This window comes from Lonchura striata, chromosome 12, assembly GCF_046129695.1.
Source record: "Lonchura striata isolate bLonStr1 chromosome 12, bLonStr1.mat, whole genome shotgun sequence".
NCBI classification, from domain to species: domain Eukaryota; kingdom Metazoa; phylum Chordata; class Aves; order Passeriformes; family Estrildidae; genus Lonchura; species Lonchura striata.
Window position 1 is genome coordinate 16,271,283 of NC_134614.1, and position 21,177 is coordinate 16,292,459.

Genomic DNA, 21,177 nt, shown 5'->3' on the forward strand with positions numbered 1-21,177 from the left:
GCAATGATCCTTACCAACACTTATGCCATGGACTTGACTCTGGAAGAGTAATTATCAAGATACTCGCTCAGCACAGAAAACAGGTACTTTGGAAAGCAACAAAATTAAGAGAATTTGCAAATGTATCAGAAGCCAAACCAAGTGGGGGACTTGCAGCAGAGTACATCTTCAAAGATGTAGGTTCAGAAATGTGCAGATTCAGCATTCTCAATAAATAATGCATATGTCAACTGCTATGAAGTTTAAAGAAATGAGCTGTGGGTGAGCTAGAAAACGGATGTAGACCTCATGAAAACAAGCATATAAAGATTTTTTTAACCCACTTGATATCTGTAGTTATAACTTCTGTGCCTGAAGGCAACTTTAGCACTTGCAAGAGAAGTACCAACCCCTCCCTTTCAGCCCCAAACCCAAGAAAACTGGCACAATAATGAGGGTAATAAGTCTGCTTGTTGGAAGTGGTGATCCAAAGGTACATCTCTTTGAACATCTCCTAAGAGATCCTCTGAAAGGCAGAAAATGAATAAACTAATTGGAAAAAAAGGTTGATTGATACTTTGAACGTGTATTTCCTGACCTCTGAGCTGATCTGCAGTCTAGGAATGAGAGTCCATGCATGGTGTGGGAAGGTCAGGCCAAGGACCATCACCTGACACCATTCGTTGTCCATCCCCTCGACAGCTCTCACAGGGGAGGATGGGCAGAGCTGCAGGAGCAGCAAGCATTACTCTGCAGGGACAACCCAAAACCCTGGCATTCCCAGCCTTTTTTAGAGATGGAATGACCAGTGAAGGTGCCTCTGAAGTTACTTTGGAAGGTGGCACATGCCCAGGGATAGCTGGAGAGCACCTGCCTTGAGGCTCTGTGGCTTTGCCTTCCTTCAGGGGCACTTTACCCAGGTATTTTTGTGCAAATTTGGTGTTTCTGAGATGCAAATGAAAGCACAACTGCATTTCCCCTCACCTCTGATCTTTAGTTAAGTCTTGATAAATGCATATTGTTTGAATACTTGTGATAGGTATAATTAGGGTTCTTTAATTTATGTTTCAATAAAGTGTTCTATAATAAACATTTACTACTCTGTGAATAAACATTTAAATGAAGCTCCTAATGGGGGTTACATGTTTCGAAGCAGTTCATGGCTTTGCTGAAGTCTCTGCCTATATTTAATGAGAGTCATTTCCATAATCTGTGCATTATTGCTTAAGCCTCCCTTTAGGAATATTTTACAAAGTAAAATTGTGTGAAATATTATCAGCTAAAAGAGAAAATGCTAAGAGGATTATCAAATTGTCCTGTTAAAGGGACAGCACAAACTTTCATTTCCCCCCTGAGATGCCAACACTGTAATTATATAAAATGTGCTTACTAATCACCACACCGGTGTGTTTTTACTGGGTTTTCCCCTCAGAGACCCAGGCTAAATTAAAAGGATAGGAGACCCCTGAAAGGTCTGATATGGAGGGTTACATAAAGCTAATTTACTTTCTGATGTTAATAAGAGGAAGGACCAAATCCCCCAGGCAAATCTTGTCAAGGAACATCGGGCTTGGTCAGAGTGGGCCAGTTCTGCACAGAGCTGGGCACGGCTGCTCCCACCCTGGGGCCCTGCAGCCCCACAATTATCACCCAGGGTCTCAGCCCCACTTTGCTGAGACTTCCACCCGTTTTCTCTCTGACTCAGTAATGGCTGGACTCATCTCCCACATGAGATATAAAGCACACTAGGTCAAGGGGAAGATCATTGTTGGAATACAGAGGGTTTTCAATTCTCTGGAGCCTCTGCAAGAATACAAACACCTGTAAGGTATTTCTTCCATATGTCTGAGTACATTTGAGGAGAGCATAAAACAGAAATATATCTTCTCTGCTCTAACAGGGAATAAGAGCATTATAGCAGCAATGGCCCATTCCCCCTTCAATGCAGGGAGTAGGGGAGAGGAAGAGAAGATAAATCAGGAATGTATGTGACAGGGGAAAGACAAGCCTTACATACCAGTTATTCTGAGAGGGAAATCATTATTTCTAATTTTTGTGGCTATTTTGTGGTCCTTTTATACAACAGCTGCAATCTCTTCTAGGATTATTACAAGGTTCCTGCAGAATGAAAATACAGTCTCTGTCTCCTCTTTCATTTTTAAAAGATGTGTATTGGGTTTGTGTGGCCAGGTTTTGGAAGTAGGGGACCACAGGGCTGTTTTGGTGATGACAATAATTGGCGATTGATCTCTCCCTATCCTTATCTCTGCCTATAAGACTTTTGATGTAGCATTTTCTCCCCTCTGTCCAGTTGAAGAGGGGGATTGATAGAGTGACTTTGGTGGGTACCTGGTATCCAGCCAGGGTCAGCCCACCACAAGATGGAAGAGAGCTGCTACTGCACTGAGAAAGAAATGGTTTCTGGTGATGGCAATGTGACCAAGTTCATACGTTTCTGTGGAGGATGAAATGCTTTCAAGCCAAGCTGCTTTTCAAAACAGAATCCATCAGTGCTAAAGGAGATTTCCAAGGCTCTGTGTCAGTACTATATATCCTTAAGAATACATTTCCCAGGAACTAGCAAATATCTCAGTCATACCTGTAGCACTCTGTATTTAGTTCTTTATAATATTAAAATTATATATAGCAGCTATGGGTTCCAAAACATGGGCCATTTCCCTGTTTTATTGCCAAATGTGCACATTCATCACGAAGGTTTAGCTGCTTCAGTTAAACCTTTTAAATGTAAATTATTTTCTGTTATAAAAAGCTGATTGTGGGAGTTTTAGTATTTCAAAGATGGTAATTTATGTGACTGGAACAAAATAAAACATTCAACAGAAACAGAATTTTACTTGATCAGAAACACTTTTATGTTTCAGTAGAGTTTTCTTTTCATATTTTTTCTCCTGCAGCAGTGGCCTCTGTCTTTCAATTAGCTTGAAATATAAGATCTTACATAAAACCATAATTTAATGCTATTTGCATATGTGTAGATTCACAACTTCTTTTCCTCTCATTTAAAGTATTTCTAAGATGTCATGAACTAATGCCTGAAATCCCTTGTGCAACCACCCAGGTGTTCACCCCTCAACAGTCCACAGAAGCCTCTGGGACAATGGGGAATGGACCAGTGTCCATAAACCCCTCAGCATTAAGTCTCCTCCCTTGTCACCTCAAACCATTTCAATGACATCAGCGAGGGAGCTGAAAATGAAGAAAGCAGATTTTCAGCCTGTAGCATATGACTGCAGGTCAATCCCACTGTTCTTTGACTTACTTCCTCTACTCAGTGTTGAATTTGGGATACAAAAAAGCCTCCTTGAAAATCAGACTTCTTAGGGCACCCACAACATCACTCAAAGGGGACTGAAATCCCTGCAACAGCTCCTTGGTTCCCACAGCTGTTGGATCAGGTTTGCAGAACACTGTGGTAGCAGCACTGACACCTTTGAAGATTCTGACAACAGCCTTTACAGACCAACATCTTCCCCCAGGCTACCAGTGCAAAAATACTGTCATTCTTGACTTCCCAAATAACCAGGATTTTTCTCACAATCGTTCATAATATCCAGCCCTGCTTCAGTTCTCTTTCTGCTCAAGCCAGTGGCAACACAATTATTAACTTCAGCTGAAGTCCTTTCTGTTTTGACCAAATCTGTCAAAGAGATGGGCTAATAATGGCAAAGTATGTCCACAGACTTAACCAAACTTCAGAGCTTAACAATAGAATGCAAAGAAAATGCACTCCATTGCCTTCATTCACTGTGTAATATTTTCAAGTTAGTTTAGAAATTGTACCAATATCCCTCTCTTGAACACTTTATTAACTTCCTAGAGTACTTTTGCAAGCCCTTGTGTGGCAGGTAATATTTTCACAGCTCCCACCTAAGTGGGAGGCCAACACTGATAAACACACAGAAATGCATCTTCCATTGACTGCCTGCTAAAACAAGAACTCGATCATTTTAACTTACCAGTTTAATTAGAGAAATGTATTATTGATTCAATCTTTCTTCATATTCATGAGCTGGCTAGAAAGAAGAGTGAATTGTTCTGCTTAGTACACTTTCACCTTGATAAACATGAATTACCCTAATTGGGAAAGAAGTTATTTCAAAATTGTTTAAATCCACGGATTCCTTTCAACAGGGAACTTTGGTGGAATTGTAACACACGCTGGTGTTTGCCAGGAAGCCAGCTGAAACCACCAGGCTTGCTGTCCTGGAGACCTTTCAACAGACACTTTGTCAAATGGACTTTGACTGTGATGAGCAGGGCCATATGGGCAGAGGGGGAGCAGAGGTGAACAGTCTGTGATTACGTCCCTAAGTCATTTAACCTTCAGAATTACGATTCCACACACTCTGCCACCCAACAGGAGGCTGTACAAGCAGGTAAAAAGATAGATGTCTATTCTTAGTGACTGTTTAGGAGACTGCTGAGCTCTGGTCTGTGCCCATGTTGGTTCAGTTCATTAATGTAATTAACCAACAATCAATCTTTTTAAATTAGTTACACAAAAACAGCTACAGCCAGATCAGCTGGCATGAAAGTTAGGTCACGGTCCATTTCTGCACAATTTAGCATCCACACTGGAACAGAAGACAGGGCATGGAAGCATCAGAAACTGAAGCCAAATTCCTCTGAAGCCCCACAACTTAATTAAAATGTCTAAAACTTGTGCATCTGCCTTGGTCTTCTTTGCATGGCCTTCTGTGCTTGCAGCTCAACACTTTGATGATACAGAAACTGCTCACAAAACAAAAGGGAGGGGAGAGGAAGGAAGGAAGGAAGGAAGGAAGGAAGGAAGGAAGGAAGGAAGGAAGGAAGGAAGGAAGGAAGGAAGGAAGGAAGGAAGGAAGGATCTAGTAATGAAGGAATTTAAATAAATTTAAACAGCGTAACTTTATGCAGAACTTGAAACTGTACTTTAATAGCAGTCTTATGATTGTTCACTGTTCTATGAGCAGTGGCTGTTCACAGAATAAAATGAAAACAGAAGAAGCTGTAGTCATTATTATCTGTTCCCTTTCCATGGACTAGGAAAAGACTAGCAGAGCAACCTGGATTTTCACTGAACACAAAGGTTACCTGTGAGGGGTTACAGCACAGTTCCACCACCAGCCTTGAATGCTGATCTGCTGCCCTGGGATCAGAGCTGCGAGCAGCATGTAAGTCGGGCTCACAACCTGACTCCTTCCCCTTTTCTCTGGGGGCTGGGAAGGCATTTGGTTGGCCTAAAGCTGGTGCATCTCTCCAGAAGCGATGGCTGGAGGTTGCTAAGGTGACCAGATCCTGCCCCTGCCGCGCTCCCAGCCCGGCGCTGGCGGCTGAGGAGTGAACAGCAGCACTGCAGAGTTTGCCTGGGCCTGCAGGGCCCTGTCATGGTACAGCCGTGCCCTGCTTGCCCAGCCTGAGGCTGGTCTGGAGATGCTGCCCAGGACCTGCCAGGTTGTGGCTGCCAGGCTGAGGAGATGCTGCCCAGGACCCGCCGGGCAACGGAGGCTGTGCCCGGCGGCTCCACAGCATCTGCGAGCTCGGTGTGGCTGCACTGTCACACAGCCTGGCTTGACACTAATAGACAATTTCTTTCCCAACCCTTTAAGCTGAACCTGAACTAAACTGCTTTCAATTTCCCCAAAAGGCCAAGTTTGCAACTTCGCCGTATGTCTGTCCATTAAGAGAGCATCTGGCTTCTTTTAATCCCTTGCACGAATGGAGTTGATCCGATTGCTTCCTCCGGAGGCACGGCTGCTGAGTGACTGCCATGAAACCACGACCTTCCTCCTAAATCCACCATGAAACGGGTGGGCAAGAGAGCACAGCACTGCCTGGGCTGGCAGCCTGCAAATGGCTGAGCACATTGCCCAGCTCCTTCCCCGTGCTTTGCCAGAACAGCTATGGAAGGTGGCAGGATCAGACCCACAGCCTCCCCTTGGGTGAAGTGTGAAACGCTCACCCGGTTTCCACTCCTGTGAAATCAGGCAACTTGGCTGGTGCCGCAGAAAAGGACTTGAAACTGGGGCAGATGGGGAAGGATGCTTGCTCAAGTTTCATTATGAAAGCTGTGCGTAAATTAGCATGACTGGAGGGGAAAAGAAAGGCAATTCTAGGAGACCAAGGAGGAATATGCAACCTGTCACTTAAAACTCCCCACCCTCTGCAGTGTTTCTGCCAGAAAACCACCAGAGCAGGTGCCTCCGGAAATGAAACTGAAGGAGACGTAAGTGAATTTAAAACTAATAACAGCAAGAAACTTTAATGAAACTCTCTCTGACTAGCTAGAGCCACTTTTCTCATATAAGATTTTCTGGAGCTTTCATAACTCTGCACTCAAAAACCATTCTCAAAAGTTGCAGGCAGCATATTATCACTTTGTGCCTCTGTGAACACAAATGCACCTTTTCTGCAGCATACGTGTAACAGGAAAATGTCAGGAACCCATCGTGGCAAACTCTTGATTCATTACCAGAGTTATCTCTATTTTCTTTGCTCTAAGATATAAATGCTGCTAATTTTAATTGGGCTGCTTCTGTAGCTGGAGGAGCAGTTTGCAGGAGCTGAGGGAGTGGAGATCTTACCCCAGTAAAGCTCCCAGTTTGGTCTGGATCTGCCTCATCCCACACGCTGAGCAGGCAGCCTGATCTGTCCATGGTTTTTAGTATCCAACATTGCTGCCAGAGTCAAAAGCAAGCTGCAATGCACAAGGAATACAAAGCAGGGACCTAGAGGGCAGGCAAAACTTTCATAAATTCAGTTCATCTACCAACATCGAAAGAATTAGTAATCAGAGAAAGAAAGCTACAGAAGTGTTAACATTAATTCTACTCTGCTACAAGCCACGTGGTTAACAGCATGACACCTTACCATTTACTGAGGGAGAGCTATTTATTTATGTAACCTATAGCTCACATTTAAATAATTAGTCTGCCTGATAAATTTTAGAACTTGCAATCTGTGTGCCACGTTTGCATAAGCACAGCATATTTAATGCAGGTATGATTGTTTAACACCTCCAGCATCACATTAAAGAATTTCAAGTAATTAGCAGAGCTGGGCACTCCAACTTTCAGGCCAGTTACACATTTAAAAAAAAAAAAAAAGGTGCTAGTTGTACAGTGTGAAGCTGCTGCTCCAGAAATGTAGTCTGCACTCCTAACAAGGGATGTTCAGAGAGCAATATGTGCTGCCTGGGAATAAGCAAATCAGGTCAGCTAAGACTGGACTTGATCCAAAGCTCCCCTCAAACCTTCTGTTATCTCTGAGAGTCTGAGGCTCCCCAGATCAGTCTGCAGTCTTTGGTTCTCTTTCAGCTCACCAGGAGCAAAGGCCTGAATTTTAGAGGTGCCTACTACTTGTTCCCCTCTCCAGCATCAGCAGGTCAATGCTTCCCTAGAGCCAGGTGCCAGAACAGCACCTGCAGACAAACATTTTTACATGAGGGCACATTTCTAGAAGGTAAAGGGTAACACTCCTGGAGTGCTGCTCTGGATGCAGCAGTTCTGACTCTAATAAGAAGCAGCAGCTACAGAGGGGTACTCCTAAGGAGCTATGTGCACTCCTCAGAACAGTCCCTGCTTCCAGGAGGTGCATCAGGGATGGGTTTGGTCTTTATTGCTAATATTTTGTCATAGTCAAGTAAGCAAATCCCCATTTGTGTGAATTATATCATGGCAGTCTCTTGGCATCTCAGCAGATTAAGAACGCAATAAATACAAAACCTCGTAGTTCAGGTTGTAAACATAAAAATAAAACTTAATTTTAGCTCCAAATTTAAACAGTGGAGGAACCTGAAGTGAAAGCCATGCTCACAGAGAGTGGATGCCATTGGCATTTCTACTACATAGGAATCTGCTAAACAACATGAACAGAACTAGCCTCTATGTTAGAAGTCAGAGTGTGCAAAGTGACAACTAGCAAGCAAAATGATATTCTGAAACTCAAATCACAAATCAAGAAATTAGAAATGCTCACTCAAGATCTTTCCCTTGGGCATCTAACCTGAAAAGAAAGCAAAAACAAGTCAGTTTGTTTGCTTCTTAGGTAGCCATTGCTCTTAAGCCAGATCATCAAACATCCAGATTTAAAGCGAAATTTCTAAACTCACTCAGCAATGAGCAGCAACTGACATCAACGTGTCTTGTCAGGTTTTCAAAGCCCTTCAACATTCAGCACACTTCAAAGAAATTAGCCACCTGCATTATTGCCAAGCAGCTCTGGAAACCCTGTTTCATCTGTGTTAAGCTCTCATGAAAACTTCTACCTATATGCTTTTTTTCCAAACGGTGTTTAGGCACTTCAGAAGCTATTCTTTGAATATTTTAGAGACTCGTCAAGGCCCTTTTCACAGGGAATTATTTTCTACTTCAATCTATCCAAAATTGTAAAGAAACTGGGATCAATCCCACTGTGTCTATTTATCAGAAATCTTCTATCATCACAGGACCTTTATCTCAGATAAGTAAAATGAAGACAAGCTTCAAGTTAAAAATAGCACTACACAGACTCCTCTGCTGGTAACTCAGCTGCTGGGAGCATTTACCTCTATATTGTTCCAAACTGAGTTGAGCAAATAAACCTCCTCTTGCTGCTGATGGAAAGAGGGAGCAACACCAGTATACATTTAGAGAATCATGATAACTCTGGGAAAAGAGTTCTTCTTGGGTGATAAGAATATATTTTCCCAGGAGAACTGCCACAAGCAACTCTTAACAGGAAGTATGGGAAAACAACACATGGTATATTCAGGGACAGAAAATACTCTTATATTGGCAGAAGGAGAGCATAAGAAGATGAAGAGAGGATGAAGTATTCCATATTCTTAGGCATGAGAAAGGGAGAAGTCCATATTTGCAAGTGTAAAGAAAAAAGGTGCCTTTGGGGAAGCACCACACAAAATATGGCTGGGGGGAAAAAGGACCCTCTTTTTCCACAAAGAAAATAAAAACTGCTATGAATTAAGTCACACCAAAATACTCATACAGCAAGAATTTTAAGGCAATGATTTTTCCCCAAATTTTAATGGGAAAAAACAGTTTAACAACTTGAAAATAACTAAAATAAATTCTTTCCCTCCTTTCTGTGAGGAAAAAAACTCAGTTTTGCATTTCTCCAAGCATGGAACCAGATCCTTGCCCCCTCCACAAGAGGGAAAAGCTGGGGAGATACTGGACAGGCAGGAGGGACAAATCTCTTCCTTGCCTCTTCAGATAGGTTTTTCACCCAGAGAAGCAGGGACTGCCCTGCCAAGGAAGGAGGACATGGAGCGAGGGGCTGGGATGGCAGCGGGACGATGAGCAAGGCTGAGACCATCCAAGCAGGGCAGTGAAGCTGTGTGGGATCCAGCAAGGAGGAGCACCTCAGTGTCACAAATCCTTCTCATGTTGAATCAAAGCAAGAATAAATATAATGGAGTAGGCTGGGAAATCATCCTTTGTAATCTGCAGCTCACAAAAACCAACCACCCAAGGGGGTATTCCAAAGCAGCTCCTGAAGCTGTTTGACAAAACCTCTCAATTTCTGAAATGGTAATCAGGGCAGAATTAGCTGATCAGGGAAATGCCACAATGGATGAGGACAGGAGGCCAGCAGCAGATTACAGGTTTAAATAGACTTGTTAACATCTGCTTAGGGTAAACTATAATTAAGAAATCTCCTTTCCTTGTTTGGGGGCTTGAGAGTTTTGTTTATTTGGGGTTTTGTCTCTGCTAGTTTTCTGCCTTTCCAGTTCTGACAGTGAATTTCCTATCAGGACTCTGGGGAAGCAGAGCAGACTTTCAGCATTCACAATCAGCAGAAGCAGAAGATCATGGCAATGGGAAGGCATTTTAGTCCCAGAGTTATTACATTCTTTCAGAAGATTTTCATTGTATGAATACAAATCCTTAAAAAACTCTCTTTACTTCTTCAGGCAGCTGCATCACTACACACCTAAATTTGCACAAGCAAACTGTTGCCCAGTTGTCTATACTCCTGCCACTTCACTCAGTTAAAAAAAATCAGTTAAAGAAAACAATTCCTTCCGTGTGTATAGTTAGAAGCAGGTGTTCAAACTACACAACTCTCAATTGATCACTTTTTCCTTTCAAAAATATGGAGTAAGTGAAAACTTATGAGTATACAAGTCTTCATAGTGCCCAAATACATTTCAAAGGGAAGATTTAGAAAGACAGATTTTTTTTGGACCATCCTGACCAGAGGATGTGCAGTGTTGATAGCCAGAAAGCACATCTTGGAGGGATAGTGGCTGATGACAGCAAAACAGGCCACAAGTTCACCCAGACAATGTAAACTAATATTTGGTTTTAGTAGGTTAATGCAGACCTTTCTAAGCCATTTTTTTGGGGTCTACTTTGGCTTTAGACTGTTGAACCCAATAGGTGCTTTTAGCACAAGGAGTGGGATGGAGCTTTTCACAGGGAGCTGCTTGCTGGGATAGAGGACATTATAACATGAATATCTAAATATAAATTCCAGCCTTTTCCCTCCATGGAAAGGAAAGCAGAACTCCAAAGGGTAGAGGAAAAACATATGATCCAGATTAATACTATAGAACTCAGTGATTAAACTGGGCTGGCCAAAGCAAGGTATCTGCATCTAAATTTAGCTCCCTAAATGATCTGGTTTGATTTTCCAAGGTGATGAATGCCTCCAGCTCTGTCGACTTCAGGTGCCCACATTTGAAATATTTGGCCTTTAGTCTTCAACTTGAACTAATTGAAGGATTTAACATTTCAAAGCTAAGGGGTTTTATCCAATCCAAAGTGCCATAAAGCTGCAGTTCCCAGGCATGAGAGATATGACACATGAACAACTCAAAGGCAAAGCAGGAGAGGAAAGATGATTATTCCCCAAAGTGCATACACTTGAAAGACAGGCTAATGAGTTCTTAAATGACATCATTTAATCCAAATGCTTCTGAAATACAATGCTGGAGTTTTCCCAACCTCAGTCATTACAGACCGCAGAAGAAAATTTTGACTGTGCTTCCCCTGCCTGTTGAAATACTGCAAAAATGTGTTACTCAGTTAAGTTTCCCCTGAGCTGCATAAGAGATCAAATTAGCCAAAACCAGCTCAACATCACAGCTAAGCAGGAAAGCCAGCCAAAATGATCCTGTCCTCCCAAAGAGCAGAGACTCATTTTCACAGAGATCCAGGGCCCACCAAAGCTGGAACAAAAACCTGTACAAGAGCATTTCCAGGGGTCACAACATGCTTAGAGACACCTCCAGAGAGGGGAAACTGGTATAGATGATCCTACATAGTATTAGGTCCTCAAGGTGCTCACACCAGTGTAAGCAGAATTTCAAGAAAGCTTTGTGAGCCATTTAGCATCCAGTTCAACATCTGCAGTGCAGAGGTTTTCATAACGGGGCTGCTCCAAGGAGACTCTGCCTACCAGGATCCACACTGGCTTTGAACCAGCTTCACATTGGAAAGAGATGCTTAATTATCAGTTAAAATGTTTAATCAAAAGCAAGAACAATGAAAATACTGTTTCAATAAAGGTGTGGTATCAGGCAAAGTTGAAGAGAGAGTTCCAGGAGCAGACTGAGGTTAAGTGAGGCTTTCTGTGATATGGTCCTTGCTCTATCTGGTAGAGACATTTCAGAAAGCACAGGAAATTGTGCATAAGGCTGCTTTATTTAAGGACAAATCCATGGATAAGGTAATCAGACAGCACTTTATAGCAGTGAGCCTATCATTTTCCCTGCCACAATTTTGCACCACTGGGAAAGTCACCTCAGCCAGAACATCTCACACTTGGTCACCTTCTGGGCATCCACATGAAGCACACTGGACTGGTCTGCAGAAATCCTGAGCAATGATAAGTTTAACTGTAGTCTCTGAGAGCCATGAGCTGAATCTGTCATTTAGGTTGCTAAGTATCCAAAAGAAATCAAGCTCTAAAGCTAAGTTGTCACACAAAGAGAATAAGCATTACTTAAAGTATAAAATATGTGTATTAATGCTTCAGAGACATTCAGATACTCTGCTGAGAGTCTCTGTGTGAAAGCTCAGAGGACATTAATAACCTTGTATTCAGGACAGAGTTTGGATGGTATCTGGAACTTCACACTGAACGATGCAGATAAAAATAAACACTTGATCTTGTCCACCCTGTGCACAGAATAAAGTAGCAGCCTGTGATCAAGTCTTTAAGACTGTATCACATTCATCTTCCAAATTAAAGCTACACAGACAGCCCTAATTCTGCCTTTTCCTAATCCTTCAGAGTTTAATTTTACAGTTCTAGCTTTCTTTAAACATAGTAGTTTTTGCACATCAGTAATTCACCCATCTCTGGCAAGAATGATTTACATCCAGTATACTAGCACAGCAAATCCTAATGGAATGATCCCATGAATCATAACATAGCATTACATTTAATTGCTATCTTCATTAAATAAGAACATTGGATATTTTTAAAATTAAAAATTTTGAGGTGCTATCAAGTAAGATTAAACTAACGAGATAAGATTTAATAGAATATGTAAGTTGTGTAAATAAGATTTTACGCTGTGCTCGATTCTAGCTCAATTTTAATTTGATTTAGGACACCAACATCAAACTTTCAGCCTTCAGATTTGTTTCAGTTAATCTCATGCTAGCTTTAAGAAGTTGAGTTTAATAACGATTGCATTGATATTATATTGATTTCTTTTCCTGTTACACATTTTCTGAGCAACACTACTACTCCAAAGGAAACAGAAATGGTGGGCAGGATTTGTTTAGTTGCTTATGATGGAGGGCTTATACATAGAGCACAGGATTCATTTTGCAGAGATGTTTCTGAGGCATGTAATTGCAATTCTCACCTGTGTGCAAAGCTGCTCTACATGGAGGCTCCTCTGGTGTCAGCAAGAGTAGAGACAAGGTGGCTGCTGGTGCACATTTGTACAGAACAAATGTTCTATATTTCTTATTTCTCTAAAACAGTGCTAATAAACAGTGCAATTAGTGAGGGGATCTCCAACAAGCAACATTTCAACAGCTCTGACAAGCTCTTGCCTCTCTTTTCTGAAAGTTCAACAGCTGTCCACCCTTTGTGAAAAACTGTTCAAAAAAAAAAAAAAGACCAGAAATGAGAACACAGAAGCAGGGTGTTTCCATTATTTAGGGAGCTCTAAAAGGCATCTGCAGGCTGTTGAAATTAGAGTTGAATTACATGGACAAAGTGTAACAGGACCACCTGAGCAGCATGAAAACAAGCACTGTGAGCTGATCAACCCATTTGGGCAAGATACAGAAAAACAGGGAGTCCCTGGATATGGGACTTGCAAGAAGCCAAGTGGGAGCAATCTTTGACTGAATTCCTTTTGTAGTTGCAGGCAGAGACATTTGACACAGATCTTCAGAGGCATTAAACAAATGTTATCTCCAAGTTTGATGCACCAAGAAGGCATCAAACAGCAGCAAGAATCACGTCTGAAAACACTCTCAATATCATCACCAGCACAATGGGAGCAGAGCAGCTCCATAAAGAGAAATAAACAGAGAGTTTTGTAACTGAAATCAAAGCTGTATAGTTTGTTTTATGCTGATTTAGATTTTTGTAATTCATGTCAGAGAAAGGATGTGGCTTTTAGTAATGCTGAGCAATTGAAAGCAAGCTCAAGGACATATTCCTACTAAACCTCACTTATTTATGCACTCCTTGAAGGCACAGACTGAACAGCAGCATCCACAGTCGGGCCTACTATCTTTGTAATGCAAAATTTACTTTAGCACTTCCTGAGCGTTTTCACAGTGTTGAAATTGCACACTCAGATACAGATATTTGTAATTTCAGTAGATCCATCTGCACTTCTTAAAGACTATTACCCAGTGCTCTCCACTTTTGATCCAACTATGCCATCTGTTACGAGAAATGACCAAACAAACCAACATAACCCTAATAATTTTCAATTTTCTGGCCAATTTATATATCTTCAAAATATCAAAGCAGAATCTGGACAAATCCAAGGATTCTAATACTGTTTCTTCCCCTGAATTCCTGACACAGTACTAATAGAGAGGTAGAGGGTATTGGAGAAAATCTGAATGCTGATTAAAGTTTCCTCTCTTGCCTAATATATGTAGAACCACAGCTCCTCGTTAACATACACTTTGTTACCATAGCTTATCCACCCACTTTCAGAAAATAAGCCTTAGAAAATGCTTCTATATTAGAAAGGGGAAAATGCCTCCTGTGAATCAGAACAAATCAAAGTCTATTTTACTAGAAAACCCCTCATGCTCCAGCTTTGTGTCTGTCTACAGCCTTTGGAAAACAAACAGGAGTTCACTGTTTGTCTCTCCAGACAATGGGATGAGGCCAGGGTGGATCCAAGCACCAGGACCACAATTCAGAGAGAACCTGGCCCAGGTTTCATTAACTGGTGCTCACCACAGGGCTAACACAGCCTCAGGGCTTCTGTACAAGTGCTGCCTTGCACACCCCTGAGCTGCATCTCAGGCAGAGTCCCAGGGATTTGTTTTTTCATTGGAAGAAGCTCCTAATAAAATGGAAACTTTTTTTGTATTTGTACATAACTCACCTATTATGTGAAGCTCCTCTAGATAACAGCATGTGGAGGACACAGACAATAAGATTGTTTGGCAGCCAGTCTGCCACACAGAGTTATCTTGTCATGGAAGAGATGCACATGCTTCTGATAAGAGTACACAGAAGGTCATATTGATATTGAAGGTTTGATAACTCCCACACTGCAGAGGTGTCACCCGGTTGCACCATAAAACAGAGCCATTTTTGTCTGCTAAACAAAAATTTACTTCTGTGAGTCATTTCAATAGAATCATGGCCACAGGATTCCCTTATTGTTGGTTACACTGATTTCTCTGTGAGAAGAAGTTATTAGCTAATGAGAAGATCTTCCTTTCATCTTTGGGGAAAAAAATTAATCACATTCCAAGTACTTCAGCATTGTTCAGTTCATTATTTCTGGTTGAAGCTGTTGTGTGTTTTGCTGAGGTTTCTAAGAAAGCCCAGGATACACACTTTAGTTGTATAGGAAATGAACTGTTAAACAAAACTAAAAAAGTTTATCTTAACTTTTTCATGGAGTTAACATTTATGCTTCTTGTCTGCATTCCAGATAAGAATGTTATCTTGTTTGCTCTCTATTGTCATTCTTCTGTTTGTGCAGATCTTCAAGGGCTGTATTTGCATAATACCCACTGAAGTAGCAGGAATACTTGATCTGTTTTGTGCAATATGAAAACATTTACATTTACAAATTTTCCATGTATTTTTTTTTTAATACTGCTGGGTATTTCACACTTTTTCATAGAAATCTCAGTGGTGGTGAGTTCTGCTCACCAACATTCAGTTTAGCCTACTCTCCCAGTTAATGCATAGGATTAATTTAAATAGAAATTTTTATTTAAAGGAGATCAACCTGCTGTTCATCCAGGCCACTCTAAAACTGAATGCTACCTAACGCTAAAACAGGAAAAATTGTGGAATAAAGCAGCACTCACTTGGAACTGCAGTGGGGTGAAATCCAGACCTTTATACTGCAGGTTTAAAATGTGACTATTTATGATCAATCCAAGCAAAATGAAAATATAAGTGCTTCATTTTCTGCAAAGTAAAACCACCTTCACCAAAATCATTACTCAAATAATTTGCCACTTGGTACTTTCCATTCAGGTGTAGGTAGAAAGAACAAAATTACTCAGTCAAAGGTGGCAAAATTCAGTGCAGATTAATAACTGTAAAAGTAAAGGAGGAAGATAATTACAATCTTTCCAGCACAGAACTATTCTGTGTACAGAACAGCTTTACCTACATTCAATCCACATATATTTTCATTTAAATACAGTCCTTTGCTAATTCTACCACTCTCTAAAGTTTACTGCAGGGAGCATGAAAAAGATGGTCTTTATGAACAGATGGTCTTTTCAAGGAAATGTAGTTACACTTAAATACAGACAAATGCACTGCAGACTAATGGTCCTGTTAGAATGCAAGTTCTGAAAAGGGAAAATACAGGACCACATAATATGCTAGCCTTTAATTACGGCTGTTTCTTTCCCCTTCTGAAGACAAACTAATCACTAATGAAGCTTAATTAGCAGTAAACAGGTACCAGTGCACAGTCATTCATGTACCAACAGATGTCTATTGATTGTATTTGACTGAATACAAATGTGAGTAGCTGTTGTTTAGGTATTTTTATTATAGGATGGGAAATTGTAACACAACAGCTCCCTTCTCTATGACAAGTAGACAAATTCAGTCTGTCAAGCACAGCTGCATTCCTACCTGAAAGGATCAGTTTATTCCTCAACACCTGGCAGCAACCTCTTGTGTCCAGCATGCTTTCCACTGAGCCTGGTTGTACTTGACAGCAGAACTGGAGAGATTTTACCAAGCCACAGCCCAAATGAGCAAAATGCTTTTTTTTATACTTCTGATTCTGAGACATCTCCTAATATTTGTTGTTTTCTGCATTTTGGCAGAGATCCTGTAAGTTTGTGAATGCTGCCTGGCCCAGCTGTAATGCTGAGTGCAACACAGGAACAACTGGGACGGAAAAGTCTTTTGGGTTTTTTTTTTTTGTTTGTTTGGTTGGGGTTTTTTGTTTGTTTTTGTTAAGAAGCTTCTCTTCTCTCTTTCATATTTAACACGGTTCATTTCCCAAGTTCATCAGACCTAAATCTATGAAAGGCCCCTCAACTTCAGGAGTATTTGGGAGTAAACACTGTCAGCTGGGAAACACATTCATATCAGGGCAAAGATTCAAAGAAACCTTGAAATTTATAATAAATCCTAACCTTTGAACTTTATTGCTTTTTCTGTATGCATGGGTTTGTTTTTTTGGAAGGCTCACTGAGCTCCCTGGCTGAAGTTTAGGGCAATGCCTTTCAATTCTCAACAGCCAGAATTCACTTCCAAGTCTACAAGTACAATAAGATAAAATTATAGAAGATAAAGGCACCCTGATTTCTTATTTCTATTGACAGTTTCCTGTTAAGTATAACTTTTTTTGAAAACCATTTGAGCCAAAATAGCACACTTTTCCTTTTTCCACTCCAGTGAGAAATGTGAACCTTTCAGCTTCCAGAGAAAAGCCCTAAGGCCTTCCGTATGGGTCTGTGGAAAAGGGCAATGTGAATATTAATGCCATTTTCCCCTCCCTCTCTGCACTGGGAGCAGTGGCACAAATGAAATTCCACACTCGGTGATGCTGCCTTGTGCAGGACTCCAGTTCACCCAGGGGAAAAGGGGGCACAGCTTGGAGCTGCAGCCCTGCCCAGGACCCAGAGCTGTGTTTGCAGTGGCACAGACCCAGCAGGGGCTGGCAGAGGGCAGCGAGACCCCTCTGGTGAGAAAGAACAGGGCCAGGTACCTGGAGCTGCCCCAGCCCTGCAGCAGCTCCTCAGCCAGGAGGCTCTGCCAGGCACCTGGAGACGCCCGAGGAGCTGCACAAGCCCTTGGGACAGGACTTGGCAACACAAATTGGGTTTTCCCAAGTGCAAGAGGCGTTGATACAGGAAATAATGCATAGTGCTGGACCAGGACTTTGGGATATCAATTTATTTCAAGTCCTATCTCAGGCTCCTTCTTTAAATTCCAGCATGTCCCTTCTCTCCCACTGTCCTTCCATAAAGCAATAAAGCAGTTTCTTCTTTGTCTAAGCTCAGTTATACCAAAATTACCTATTCCATCAAAGTGCTTCCTGACACAGGAGTGGAGCTTTCAAGAGAACTGAGGCTGTGTCTGTATAGCACATACAGTGCTTTCAAATTTTTATGCAATATTAATATAAAATATTATAAATTTAATGACAAAGCAAATAGTATTTGCTTTGTATTTGCATAATATACACTGAAGTATCAGGAATACTTGATCTGTTTTGTGCAATATGACAAAATATAACAAATATTACAAAATTTTTAATACTGATCAGTTTTCTACTTATTATTTTTATCATAATGGAAAGTGAAATGTTAAAGTTACTTGGTGATGATGATTGAAAAAATTGGTGATTTATATATTGATTAAAGAAATAAAGACTATAAGGGATATAGTGACAGATAATGTCACAGATGAGGGGAAGCAGCTCCCAAAACTAAATATTCTATTATATCACAATATCTTATTTCTGTCTCTCTTCTTTTTTGAAGTATAGAGACTCAGCTGAAGAACAGCAATTCTGCATTCTCTTCAAAATTAGATGAGTGAATATGCTCAAAACTGTCTTTCTCTTCCCTTGGGCAACAAGATGACATGGCTAACCTTAAACTGGGATCTGGCAAAATAAAATATGAAAGCTGTAACCAGAGGAATGCCAAATCCATTAAGATGAAAACAAAGGGACTCTAATGTGTATTATAAAATAGGGAGGCTTATTTGATGCCAGCTGAAACACTCATTCTACCTTTTTTGCTATGGTCAGTATTTCAGTTGAAATCCTAAGTGACTGACCCAATATTTGATCTTGCCTCTTGGGTACTGAAAATCCAGAATAATTCCACAAAGGAACAGAATTACTCAGGCTTTACTCTGGTGTTTTTCAGCATACAGCACCAGTTGTTCCTTTCTCTTTTAGCTTCAGCATTTAGTTTTAAACAAGACAGAAAGGGCTTCTCACAGTGGAGCTCTATGCTCACACCACAGATGCTCTGAATGCCTCACAATCTTATTTCTCTCCCTCAAAAAAAGCAAATTGAATCAGACAAGTTGGACCAAAACCATGCAGATACCACATCAGAGTTCCTGTCTTGAAATGAAGTGGTGAAGCAGTGTCTCATCCATTTGGGACTCTGGAATTAATTTCTCACTGCTCCATTCAGCTTCTCCCAAGCCTGAGACATGGGTGGATCCAGCCTCCATTTCTGATCCCCACCCTCATTTAATTGTTTAATGCTCCTGATCCATCAAAATGCTCATAGAAAAGTTAAATATATGTATATATATATAATCATGTCTATCCATTTGATAGCTTTTGGTTACATACTTGTGAAAGTAGAAAGAAACCTCTTTAAAAAGGTGAACTGCATGCCTGTCTACCACCCAGAATGGTTTCTGTCTATGCTTCAAGGAAAATCCCCAAATAAATAATATTACTGCTTTGCTGAGCATGCCCTTCATGTCTCTCTGCCTTGTTTCAACTATAACATGAAAGGTCCTTCATGCAATAATGATCTTTTTCTTTGTAACACAAATATGCACAGTAACAATAAAATTACTTTTCCAAGGAAAGGATTAATCTGGAAGGTCTGTTTCAACTATTTCATCCTGCTGTGGTGCTAAGTAACCCTCATGCTTCTATAACTAAGGAAAATTTTATGAAAATATATATTTGTCCTGGCTTTATTTGTGTAGATACAATACCCTGAGCACATAATCCTTCATGTTTTACTTCTGTGGCTGATCAGATATGAAATTTCCACTTGGCTCATAAGCCTTAGTGTAGGAATAAAACAGTAAAATACTGATTTACTTGAAGTCATCAAATGGGTCTCTGGCAGTTATTTCTGTGGAGATAAGAATGAACACTATGGCAGTTTTTAAGGAAATAATCAGCATTGGATTAATTCAGCCAGTGCTGTAAGTGCTGGAAGTTTAATTGCAGAAGTCAGACAAGAGGAGATAGGATGATGATAAACACTCAAAAAGATATCCTTTTACTGAAAAATATGCAATAATATCAACGCTTTGACCACTGCCATAAGAGGAACATCGTTTTCTCTTCTATTTTAGCAAGTAAACACAAAGAAAGTTGACAATATCTTTAGAATTTTCTTATTTCTAACTAAAGAAACAGAACAGGACAAATTAATAGAGATTATTTAAGAATCTCTAGTAACTTTCCATATGTTTCCCCTCGGATTTGACTTTGATTCACAAATACCATCATTTGCACTGTTCCTGAAGTAGGTGACACGTAGTAGTCCTGCACAATTTGAGGTTTACAGATTCAAGACACATTAGTAACTGGTCCTGTAGCAGAGCCTCAGATCAAAGTGATGATTAAAATCTAAGTTCTGGTGGGAGTTCAATCACTTCAAAGCCTATAGATAGCAACATTAGCATCCAGCCATGCATAGTTTTAGTGTGTGGCTGGGATCAGAAGTCCCAGAGGGAAATGAGGCAGCCTTTCTGTGGAAGCAGATAATACTCACAATACCCAAAGGTTTAAATCTCAGCTACTGTCAAACCCTCCTTGATGGTGAGGAGTCCTTTTGTGCTTATCTCAAGAAGACCAGCATTTTAATTTTTTTTTTCCATTCCTGAAATAGTAACAACAGAATTTCCACATATGAGATTAAAAGCACTGCTGTTACCACAGAGGTACAGTGCAATCTTTGCATCAGTTGCAAGCAGACATCTGTTCTGTAAGTTCCCCCCCCGCCCCGCCTTATTTAAAAATCATCATTTTCTACTGCAATACTTTGGAATCTTTCCACTGTATTCCTTTGTTGTCTCATTCAATAATACCTCTGCACATAAATGGTACTAACACAATCAGTTTGCCTCTGCTATTATTTATTATTCATGCTGTGGGAGCACATAGAAACCCCAGCCATGGGGCCTTGATCTTATTTGTACTTGCTGAACAAATACATCCTAAGAGACAAGTTACTGTCCTGAAGAAACATTTTATTTTCAGCCTAAACAGACAAGCCAGTCAAAGGGTGGGAGAGAAAATAATGAGGTGGAATGGCTTGCCCACAGTCACACCACTAACCAGTGACTTCTTGAGGACAAGCAGCAAGGCACTGTGGAGTCCAGAAAAGAGCCCTGGTCCATGGGAATGCTGCAAGGAGTGGCACTGTCCTGCCTGCAGCCAGAGCTTTGATTCCATCACCCTTTCACAGACAGAGTCCTCACCTGGCACTCACACAGTCCCTGAAGGGCTTTTGCACTGGAGCCTTGCAGAGAAGTTCAGGGTTCAGGAGCTCCATGGAGCCTGTGCTGGCACAGCTCACCCTGAGAGATGCTCAGTTCCTCCAGCTGTCCTGCATGTCACACTATAACCATGTGGGATCCCTCTTGGCATCCCCCACAGAGTTACTGCCGCAAGTTTGCCTGAACAGTGCCAAAAATACATTTATTCATGTCTGTCTAAGTGGCATAAGGAGCAATTACTGCTTATGGGGATTGAATGAGGAAGTCTGCAGTGATTAAAAAACAGAGCATGGAGAACAGCTCGATCACCTTCACCACTCCTGCAACACT

General features: G+C 41.0%; 1 protein-coding gene across 1 annotated transcript in view; it reads right to left on the bottom strand.

Annotated features, from left to right (window-relative positions):
* Nucleotides 1-21,177, bottom strand: part of FHIT (fragile histidine triad diadenosine triphosphatase) — a 394,257-nt gene that overhangs the window by 90,536 nt on the left and 282,544 nt on the right. The window lies entirely within an intron of this gene.